We start from the raw sequence: 11,922 nt of genomic DNA, 5'->3' as shown, positions 1-11,922 counted from the left end.
TTCAGGGTTAGAAAGGCTGAGATGGATGGAGCAGCGATGGCGTGGGGCTTCGTTTTTTAAGAATCGGCGTGAGGAAATGGAACAGAACAGCGTTATTTTAGGGCGGCCTTACGGCACTGCTCCTCCCGCGTGCAGGCAGCGTCTGGTGTGTTTTCGCCCCACTCCTCCTCCCAAGGAGAGGCGCTGACTGCGGCCGCAGCCTGCAGTAAGGGACACTTGGTGGCACCAGCACTGAAATGACGCAAGGGAGAGCGGGGAGCTGCGAACAAAAACCCCTGTGGCGGGGCCGGAGTCCGGGACTTGCAACTCATCAAAAGGGGGGGCCCCAGCCATGGTGGACCTGGGGCCTGCAGAGAAGGCGGGAGCCGAGCCTGTGGGCTTCTAAGAGGACAGGGCCACCACGCTTGTGCGCCGTGACACCCAGGGCGCCCAGCAGCCGGAGACCTTCTTCGCCTCGGCTTCCCCGGCTGTGCCCCCCAAGGCGGAAGTTCCGTGGGCAGCAATAGAAGCCGGGAGGCGGGAGCATCCCCTCTACTGCGCCTCGGCCTCTTCAACTGCGACTGTGTGGAGGCCGAAGGCAGCCTCTAAGTGCTGACCAGCCCCTTCCCTGGGCCCTCGCCAGAAGCTTGCGCCCGCTGCGCCTTCAAACCCGTGGAGCTGCTGCCACCAAACCCGTGGAGGCAGCCACTGGCTGACCTGGTGCTGGAGGCCTGGCCGCCCCTGCTAGTGGCCACTGGACTGCGCCAGGCGGGCGAGGCGGAGCGTCTGTCAAGCTGCAGCAACGCGGGACGAGCATGAGAGGATCGTGCAGGAGGAGAAGCAGCGCCTCTTTATGGCCTTGGGTCCCGGGCGGTCATGGTCTCCGGCTTCGGCCTCCAGTGTGAGCAGAAGCAGTAGCTGCGGCAGCGCTAGCCTCCCGGCCTCACCTGCACAGTGTGGCCCGCAAAGCCTCCTCCAGCGCCTCACCAGCTGGCGGACAGGTAGGAAGAGCCATTCCCGGTACTCGCTCTCCCGCCGGCACCAGGGCACCCTCAGCACTGAGCCCGGCACGTCGACATCGTCCTGCAGCAGGGAGAGCCTGTGGGAGCTGAGCTGACCATGGGGCCCTTGGCTAGAAAGAGCTGTCCTGCCGGTTTGGCGTCCTCTGCCTCCAACCCTCTAGGCCGCCCTGGCCGAGGTTCCACTCAAGGGCAGCAGCTTCAGTCTCAAAGAACACGAAGGCAGCTCCACTGCCTTTAGTGCAGCCCTGTTCCTTTGTCTCCTTGGCTGCAGGGCTCTCCTGGATCTTGCAGGTCTGTGCCTAGCAGCTGCCTGGGAATATTCCTGGAGGACCGGGACTGGAGGGTCCAGGTGGTTGTGCCTGCTGCAGAGGACACCAGGCACATCTGGGTGAAGGTGACTTTGCAATCAAGACTTCCCCTGTGTTGGGTAAGTATGGGATCTTTTGTTTGTTGTGCCCACTTTGCTTCCTTTTGTTTCGATTAGTCTATTGTGTCATAAGGCTAATTGAGTTGATCCCGGGGTCATGGATGCAGACTCGGTGGGTTTGAGCCCCACTATATGTGACCCCAGTTTTGTGGTTCTCCTTTAGAATTTTGTGCAGTTTGCACAGTTTGCATTTGTTTGGGGAACCAGTTGTATTTGAGGAACTCCTACTCTGATGTTCTGTCTTTGTGATTTCTGTTGGTATTGCCCAGCCATGAGAAACTCTCAAAGTGTGCTGGCTACATCTCCCTTGGGAACTATTCTTAATGATTGGTCTAAATTTGGAGAATGTCATTTAAAGAAGGAATTGTTAATACATTATTGCAAATCTGTGTGGCCACAATATAAATTAAGTAAAGAGATGGAATGGCTAGAGAATGGGACTCTTGACCTCCAGGTTGTTATCCAATCAGAGACAGACTGCAGGAATAACAAGAGATTAGAGGAAGTGCCTTATATTCAATTATTTGTGGGGTTGTGTAAAGATAAAGACATTGTAAAGAGATTTAATTTACTGTATCGAGGATTCAGAGGGAGCAATATGGGAGGAGCTGGTTGCAACAGAGAAGGAACCTATAGAGGAGGCCTTAAAACATTGTGAGCTATTTAAAAAGAAGCCCCTTGATGAGGTCCAAGGGGAGAAGAGATGGATATTAAAAGCCTTGCATGAAATCCTCACTTGTGAGCAGGACCCATTGGAAGACTTTCTTTCCTCCCCATTCCCTTCACCTCCTCCACCTGTTGGTGCAGAAAGAGTACTGCACTCACTGTCCCTGACATCTGGGGGAGCAGTGACACCTCCCCGTGCAGGTCTGACCATAGTGCTGTTCCCACACCCTTTACCACCTGTAAGCCTGGCCGAGCTCTCCAGCACTCCTCCCACACCCCATATGATCCTGTTGGAGGAATGAACTCCCCATCTCACACTTGTAGTGCTATGCAATTTGGACAGGGTGCAACTGCTTCTGGGGCAAGACAATTTCCCTTGCATCAGATCCCTTTAGGAGTCAATGAGGAGGGACACTGTCGGGGAACTATGCTGGTCCACATGCCATTTTCAACAACTGACTTGTTAAGCTGGAGAAACAGCACACCTGGTTATAGGGCTGATTTGGACCAAATGAAAAGACTGTTTGTGTCTATTTTTGCCACACACACCCCAAATTGCACCAATATTCAGTCACTGATGAATGTGTTGCTAACTTTGGGGGAAAGAGGAATGGTATTAGATAAAGTGAGGCAGGAGGCAGAATGCTTACAAGAGGTGTCTCCCCAGGACTCCATTTATGATGTCCCAAGTGCTGCTGTCCCTGATGCAGATCCCCACTGGGATCCTAATGACCCTGGGGAGCATGCTCATTTAGAGCACTATAAAACATGCATTTTGGCTGACCTTAAGAACAGGGTCCCTAAACAAAAATCTATGAACAAAATACAGGAGGTGCAGCAGGAGCCTAATGAGAATTCCTCTGCTTTCTTAGAGAGAATCTTTGAAGCATACCACAGGTATTCTGATGTAGATCCAGAAAGTCCAGAAAATACTAGAATAATTAACATGATTTTATTAGAGTTCTCCAGACATTTGGCATAAATTACAGAATCTAGAGGGGGGCTTAGAATGCCAATGGCAATGCTTATAGATGTTGCTTTCAAGGTATTCAACAATTGGGAAGAAGCTCAGCAAAAACAGCAGATGAAGCAACAGACTGTGCTTCTGGCAGCTGTTCTAAGTGGGAGCCAGGCACATGGAGGTCACGGCACAGACAAAAAAGAGAAACCTAGTAAAGATCAGTGTGCTTACTGCAGGGAGGAAGGGTATTGGGAGAAAACCTGTCCCAAGCTGACAAATAAGAAAAAAGAAAAGAATGAAATGACATTAATGGCCCATGGATCCAGGCTAGAAGATTCTGATTCAGGGTGCCCAAGGGCATTGGCAGCATTTTCTTCTGCCAGACCTATATCCCACCAAGAGCCTTGGGTAAAGATAAAGATGAGAAGAAAATCAGCAGACTTTCTCATTGATACAGGAACAACTTATTCTGTGATAAACCAGCAATTAGTCACTGAAACAAATGAGCAAATTATGATTATTGGAATTAGTGGCCAAAATACACCTAAGGTGCTCCTACAACCTTTAGATTGTAAAATTAGAAGAGTATTTGCAGCATCAACTTCTGTATGTGCCTGAATGCCCTATACCATTGCTGGGAAGGGATTTGTTAACTAAATTAAATGCTCAAGTTGCGTTTTCAGAAGGAGAAATAGTGACCCAAGTGCCTCCAGACAAAGGACTGCACCTGCAGGCTGCCCTTTTACAATCTGAAGAACCTGAAAAGGAACCAGTACCGGCTCACATACTAGAACATGTCATCTCTGAGGCATGGTCATCTGGCACTCCGGAAAGAGTTGTAGCTGCCCATCCAGTAAAAATTGAGCTCAAGGCAGGATCAAATCAACTCAGGTATGTCAATATCCTGTGTGAGGAAATGCATTAAACCAGTAATAGAACCTTGAAAGAAAGTGGACTCCCAGTGTTAAAACCTGGCACTAATGGAGAATATAGATTTGTCCAAGATTTAAGGGTTATAAACAAAATTGTGAAAGACATCTATCCAGTTGTGCCCAATCCTTACACCCTATTGACTTTACTGACTGGGAACTTCAAATTTTTCTCTGTATTAGACCTAAAGGATGATTTCTTTTGCATAACTGTGGGCCTTGAATCCCAAAAACTATTTGCATTTGAATGGAGAGACCCAGACAGTAAAGTTAAGGAGCAACTTACATGGACCGTTTTATCCCAAGGATTTAAGAATTCTCCCACATTTTTTGGAGAGTTCTTAGCAAAAGATTTGCATGATTTGCAACTGCATCAAGGGGTCCTTTTGCAATATGTAGATGACATTTTCATAGCCAGTGAAACTGCTGAAGATTCAGATGCAGATGCTATTAAGACCCTGAAATTTCTAAATGTTAGGGGATATAAAATGTCTCAGAGGAAAGCTAAAATCACTAAGCCCTGTGTAAAGTATTTAGGGCATTTGCTCTCCCAAGGTCAGACATCCATCCAGCCTGATAGGTGCCAAGCACTGATGAATATTTCAGCCCCTAAGACAAAGAGGCAGTTACAGGGATTTCCAGGAATGGCTGGTTTCTGCAGCATCTGGATCCCCAATTTTGGGCTTATTGCCAAATTGTTGCACATCACTGTGCAGGGCTCAGACAGAGAAACCCTGGAATGGACTGCTGGATGTAACCAAGCCTTTCATCAAATTAAAGAAAAGCTGAGTACTGCTCCAGCCTTGGCTCTGCCTGATATGTGCACAAGCCTTTTGATCTGTTTGTATATGAAAGGCAGGGAAAAGGGCTCAGTATTCTCACACAAAACTTTGGGTGACATCAATGACCTGTAGCCTGTTTTTCAAAGAAACTGTACTTAGTGTCACAGAGATGGCCACTTTGACTTCAGAATGTGGCTGTCACTTGTGATATTTTACAAGGAGTTACAAAATTTACCTTGGGTCAGGAGGTTATAGCACATACTCCACACAGTGTGCTTTCCCTGCTTGAGCAGAAAGGAGGTTTTGGGCTAACTGCCAGCAGGCTGGGAAAATATCAAGCCAGATTATTAAATAACCCTAACATGCAACTCTTGAGTTCTACAGCTTTAAATCCATGTACATTGTTACCTGAATCTGAGGGGCCTGCTTTGCATGACTGCATTCAGGTGATTGAGGAAGTGTTTTCTAGTTGACCAGATTTGGGGGACACCCCTCTAAAGGAAACTGACCTGGAAATGTTCTCAGATGGGAGAGTTTTATGGACATGGACATTGACATTTGGGATATGCCATAGTAATGCTGACAGAGGTGCTGGAAGCCAAACCCCTGCCACCAAGTACATCAGCCCAGAAAGCTGAACTCATTGCCCTGACCCAAGCCTTGATCATCAGACAAGGTAAGAAAATATTTTTACAGACTCTCTCTATGCCTTTCCTCAGTGCATGCTCATGGTGCAATTTTGAAGGAAAGAGGAATTTTAACCACAAATAATAAAGAAATTAAGTACCCAGAGACCAAATAAGCTTTATTAGAAGCTGTACTGTTGTCATCAGAAGTTGCCATGATGCATTGTTTGGGGCATCAGAAGTCAAACATCTCTCTAGCAAAAGGGAATCATACAGCAGATTTGGCAGCAAAGGCAGATGCTAGGATACATTTTGAACCCCAAAGCACCAAAGAATTAGCTCTTATCCTGACTGCAGATCTCTCATCATTCACTCCACTTTATAAAACAGAAGACTTGGAGATAAAGAATGGGAATTTAATATCAAGACAAAAAGGATGGTTGCAATCAAAGTTAGACCAAGTTTTAATACCTGTGTCATCATATTTGTACCTGGGGATTCACTTCGGAAAAGAAGCTTTTGCAACCTGAGTCAGAGGGCACATAGCAGGACAAAACATCCAAGCAGCAATCCATAAAGTGATGAGCAAATGTGTCCTATTTAATAAAAATGACTCCAAAACTATCAGACCCCCTTTGAAAGTAAGGGTGCAAGCTCATGGATTCTCACCTGGAGAAGATTTGCAAATAGGCTTTACAGTGATGCTCCAAGCAGCTAGAAATTTCTGCCATCTCCTAGTATTAGTTGACACATATTTAGGGTAAGTAGGAGCCTTCCCCACCCACACTGAAAGAGCAACTGAAGTCACTAAAGTATGTTAAAAGAAATAATACCTAGATTTGGGGTACCATTCACTGTTCAGAATGATAATGGCAGTGCCTTTGTTTCAAAAGTAATTCAAGAAGTTTCACAGGCATTTGGGATAAAGTGGAAATTACATGCATCTTTGAGACCTCAATCAACTGGAAAAACTGAAAAAAATGAAGCATACTCTGAAAAAGGCTATTATATATTAAGATATGTCAAGAAACTAACCTCACATCAGACAAGGTATTGCCTGTTGTCCTTTTCAGAATCTGGGTTGTCCCTAGAAGTGGACTAGATTCGAGTCCTTTTGAAATGTTCTATGGTAGGCCCTTCCTCAAAAATGCAGTTGAGAATATGTCTATGCAAACCCTGTATGACAAATTGCAAAGGGATGCAATCATCTCCATGGGGAGTACTATAAAGATGATTTCTGAGTTTGCTGATAATCAGAAATTTCCCTACAGATATAGCCTTACACCCCTACAAGCTGGGAGAACAAGTGTTATTGAAACTATGGAAGAATAAACACCCTGAAGATCAACTTACCCATAAGTGGGAGGGACCTTACATAGTGTTGCTAATCACTCACTCTTCTCTAAAATTGCAGAGTATTAAGCCTTGGAGTCACCATTCCTGACTTCAGCCAGACCCAGAGGAGAAAGAAGAAGACACTTCCTATTCATGTACCCCCACTGCTGATTTAAAATTACTCTTCTGTAAATTGCCTAAAACTGTATATTCTATTTTGTGCAAGATAATATCTTCCTAAAATGGACCACAACAGTAGCAGATATCCACCAGAGGAATGACTTCTGGCTTTGTACTTACTTGCTTACTGCTAGAAGTTCAAGTTTGCCCTGGGCCATCCTACCTTTCTTAACACAAAATTAGTCTGATTGGTTAATCCTAGTTTATCCTACTATCCCACTTTTCCATACATGGTGGGAACTTCCAGCACCCAGCCTGGGCTCTAACATAAGCCCTTGGGAAAGTCCTCAGTTTAACTTCACAGCAGACCAGGAAAAGTACATCCAGTCTAAGTTAAAAGACTATTTCTCACCACCTCCCTTGTATACCTCAGCTCAGGGTGGGAAGGGGTGGCTAATAGCAGAAAACAGGGTGCTACATGGTAGTGCCCCCCCTTTGTGTAGAACAAAACACCTCTGCACAACCTAGTTTTGTAGGAGATATACACCATTCTAAGTGTGATAAAATCATCTCTCCTTGGAAAGATGAATGGCCTAGTGTGAAACCATTAAAGCCATGGAATCTAATCCCACAGCTAGCCACTGCAGAAAAAGAATTACCCACCTATTTTCCCCCAGCTGGAGCTGGGTGGCTCTGCAGGTCTAACTTCTGGCTGTATTTGCCATGTAATTGGATAGGGAGATGCTCTATCAGATACCCTCTTTTGCCTGGGCAAATACTTAGAAGTCTACCTGAAACACCAAGTAATGCAAAGGCCTTAGAGGCCCATTTAAGTTTGGATAAGAAAGCCTTATGCTCAGGCAGGACCAAGAGAGCCTTGCAGTGTTGGGAATGGCCTGTAGCTAACTTCCCCCCCAGGAGGGGGTGCATTAGACACCCTTTCACAAGTTACTGCCCTGGCTAAGGTCACAGCTCAGTTTAGGCAAAATGCCAAGTGTGCCAGTTTGAATGTATTATTTGTCCCCAAACACCATTATCTTTGATGCAATCTTATGTGGGCAGAAGTATTAGGGTTGATTAGACTGTAATTCGAGTGTTTCCATGGAGATGTGACCCACCCAGCTGTAGGTGATAACTCTGGATGATTTCCATGGAGGTATGGCCCTACCCATTCAGCATGGGCCTTAATTAGTTTACTGGAGCCCTATATAAGCTCAGGAGCAAGCTTGCTACAGAGGGACAGTTTGAAGGACACACAGGAGCTGAAAGAGGAGCTGCAACGTAGAGACATTTTGAAAACAGACTTTTGCTCTAGAGAAGATAAGAGAGGACAAATGCCCCCAAAAGCAACTGAAAGTGACATTTTGGAGAGAAGCTGCAGCTGAGAGAGGAACATCCTGGGAGAAAGCCATTTTGAAACCAGAACTCCAGAGCAAATGCCAGCCACATGACTTCCCAGCTAAAAGAGGTTTTCTGGATGCCATTGGCCATCCTCCAGTGAAGGTACCCAATTGTTGATGCCTTACCTTGGACACTTTATGGCCTTAAGACTGTAACTATGTAACCAAATAAACCCCCTTTTATAAAAGCCGATCCATTTCTGGTATTTTGCATTCCTGTGGCATTAGCAAACTGGGACACCAAGCAAGGGCTCAGTCTCTTGAATAAAGAAGTTGCTCAAATGAGAAAAGTTGTTCTTCAAAATAGAATGGCTTTAGATCTACTGACAACAGCTTAAAGTGGGACATGTGCTCCCATTGGCATTAAGTCCTGCACACATATAACAGATGAATCTGATAATACCTCTTCAACATTAAATCATATGCAGGATGATATTGATCATGTTAAAGATTATAGCAAAATGGACTCATTTTCTGGGTGTTTAATGAACTTACCTATGAAATGGAGAATAGCCCTTATTAGCATGACTTTCATTCTGCTTGCCATATGTTTGTCTTGTTGCCTGTACTGTATCTGTTGGTTTTTGTCCAGAACATCTTCCAGATTAATATAAGGACCTTTTCACCCTTGCTCAGCAAAAAGCAGCTATACAAGCTAGACCTTCACCCACTTTCCCTTTTATAAGAGATGCTCATAAGATATTGTCTCTTAAGAATAAGGAAATGTCTCATAAAAGGGGGGACTTGATAGCTGGATAAGTAGAAAATACTCAATATAATTCTTTAGATGGAAAATGCTTAGTATAGTCTTCAATAACCAATAGAAAAAAAAAACTGTTTATGAAGATCACTTCATTCAAGCAGCCTTGAGTTAATCTGACCATAAAAAGCCCTTGTTAAAATAACTTGCTGTTGTGTAATCTCAACAACAACAAAAACTTGCTGTCTTCTCTCAGGAACTTTCCCAGCATTGCCCACAGGAGAAAACCACCATATGGTCTGATAATAACTGACTTTTTGAAAAACAAACCTGAATGAGGGGAGGACCTGAAGAGAACAAGGAGATGCTGACCAAAAGAGCTTTCCCTCTTCTATAATTTTCCTTTCTGCCTTTTTTCTGGCTTCTGGCCATTTCTTTTTCTGTTAGGGATTATAAAAGCCCAAACAACTCTTCTCCCTCTGAACTGGGCTTCAAATGTTGCTCTTTCCTCCAGTTACTTGTTGATGCATCTTCAATAAACTCACCTTCTCACCAAAGCAAAGAGACTTGTTTCTCTGTTTGATGTGGGATCAGGCGGGCCTGACTATTTAGGACCATGTTTTCTAACAGTAACAATTTGCTGCAAACCACCCAGCCCTTGAAGCACGGCTATGCCAAGTGAGCACTGAACCAGGCCTGAACGAGGTGTCTGGGCACTACTGGAAGATCCAGGCGCTCACGATGGCGGCACCAGGAGGAGCGTCTGATGCTGGCGCAGCACCGAGAACGTGAGGAGAGCAAGAAGCAGCGCGCCTTGGAGCAGGGCGGAGGGGCCTGGGCCGCCCAAGTGGAGGAGCAGGGAGCGTGAGGCGGCGGCAGCTGTGCGAGTGCAGTGGGGAGCGAGGCGCCACCCGGCCGAGCGTCAGGGCCTGCTGTGGTTCTAGGGGGTGGAGCGGGTGGCCAGGGAGGACCCACTGTGCAAGCTGCAGCAGGAGCGCACCTGAAGCAGCTGGAGGAAGGCCTGCAGGAAGGGCGCCAGCCGGTAGAGCAGGTCCGCAGGGAGCGTACGGCCAGCGCCTGGCAGCAGCAGGAGAGCCAGCTACAGGGAGAAACCGGAGCTGACCGGGTGAGCCGGCGGCCAGCAGGCGCTGCGACAGGACCGCGCCCAGAGGGAGCGCCAGAAGCGGGAGGGTCTGGGAAGCTCTCTGGATGCAGCTTGGGCTCTGTGCAGGAGAACTAGGAGCAGTTAGTGGAGCAGCACACCCCGGAGCGGGGCTGGCGGGAGGAGCTGCAGGGTCGCTGGCCAAGGAGAGGGCCCAACGCAAAGGGTGGACGCACCAGGCGCAACCCGAGGCGCAGGCCCGGGAGGGGAGCGGCCGCGCAGGCAGCGAAGGAGGCTGTGCAGTTGAATGTGCCACGCGTGGGCCAGAGTCGGATGGAGAAGGAGCAGACCTGCAGGCGAACAAGGAGAAGGTGCAGAGGGATGAAGCTTACTGCCGGCAGGAGCTGCTGCAGGCCTTCAGGCGCAAGCTGGAGCGCAGCGAGCAACTCATCGGAGCGGCAGGGCGAGATGCAGAGCTGCCACTCCACTACCCGGGCCTCCTTCCAAGTTCGCGAGAAGGTGGGATAGACCAACGCCTGCTCCTCTGACCGGATAGTGTCCGATGGTCAATTACACGCCAGCCTGGACTGCAAATGACAGCCGCTTTGCGCTGGGCCGACTGGCTCGCACAGCCCGCAGAAGCCTCCCTTGTCCCTTTTAACCAAACCATAGAGTAGTCTAGTCAGCAGCATCGTGGCCTCTAGTCTTCTGACCAATGAGGCAACAAAAGGATGACCCCTTTGTTTGTTTGCTTTTTTCTAGTCAAGCTTTTTATTATGAGTTTAAGGACTATTTACTATATACCTGGTTTTCATTATTTGTAGAGTACTAATTCTTTTTACAAAAATGCTAATGTGAAAACCAAAACATGTTAGCTTGTCTGACCCAGTTTTTCTGATTAGCACTTTTTTTTTAAATTGTACATTCAATTGTTCACAGTACCATTACATAGTTGTACATTCGTCACCAAAATCAATCCCTGACACCTTCATTACCACATACACAAAAATAATAAGAATAATAATTAAAGTGAAAAAGAGCAGTTAAAGTAAAAAAAGAACACTGGATGCCTTTGTCTGTCTGTTTGTTTGTTTCCTTCCCCTATTTTTCTACTCATCCATCCATAAACTAGACAAAGGGGAGTGTGGTCCTTATGGCTTTCCCAATCCCATTGTCACCCCTCATAAGCTACATTTTTATACAACTGTCTTCAAGATTCATGGGTTCTGGGTTGTAGTTTGATAGTTTCAGTTATCTACTGCCAGCTACCCCAATTCATTAGAACCTAAAAAGGGTTGTCTACATTATGTGTAGAGTGCCCACAAGAGTGACTTCTCAGCTCATTTTGAAATCTCTCTGCCACTGAAGCTTATTTCATTTCCTTTCATTTCCCCCTTTTGGTCAAGAAGATATTCTCCATCCCATGATGCCAGGTCTACATTCCTCCCTGGGAGTCATATTCCATGTTGCCAGGGAGATTCACACCCCTGGGTATCTGATCCCACATAGGGAGGGCAACAATTTCACATTTCAAGTTGCCTTACCTAGAGAGAGATGACCACATCTGAGCAACAAAGAGGCATTCAGGAGGAGGCTCTTAGGCACAATTATAGGGAGGCCTAGCCTCTCTTTGCTGCAACAGTCTTCCCAAGGGCAAGTCCTGTGGTAGAGGGCTCAACCCATCAAACCACCAGTCCCCTATGTGTGAGCATATTAGCAAACTATCAAGGTGTGGCAGGCCAATACCCCTGTATTTTCCACCAGCTCCTCAAGGGGGCTCTGCATATTTTTTCCTTGTTTTTTTTTTTTTAAACTTTTTTTTAATCAACTGTATAACAAATTAAAAAATTAAAAAATTAAAAAAATTAGAAAA

General features: G+C 46.5%; 1 pseudogene; it reads left to right on the top strand.

Moving 5' to 3' along the window:
- The first annotated feature begins 331 nt into the window (after positions 1-331).
- LOC119525758 lies at positions 332-10,646 on the top strand (annotated as a pseudogene).
- The last annotated feature ends 1,276 nt before the right edge of the window (positions 10,647-11,922 follow it).

The sequence above is a fragment of the Choloepus didactylus genome, assembly GCF_015220235.1.
Source record: "Choloepus didactylus isolate mChoDid1 chromosome 26 unlocalized genomic scaffold, mChoDid1.pri SUPER_26_unloc2, whole genome shotgun sequence".
In the NCBI taxonomy this organism is placed as follows: Eukaryota; Metazoa; Chordata; class Mammalia; order Pilosa; family Megalonychidae; genus Choloepus; species Choloepus didactylus.
The sequence above is the reverse complement of the archived record's forward strand: the minus strand, read 5'-3'. Positions and strand labels throughout refer to the sequence as shown.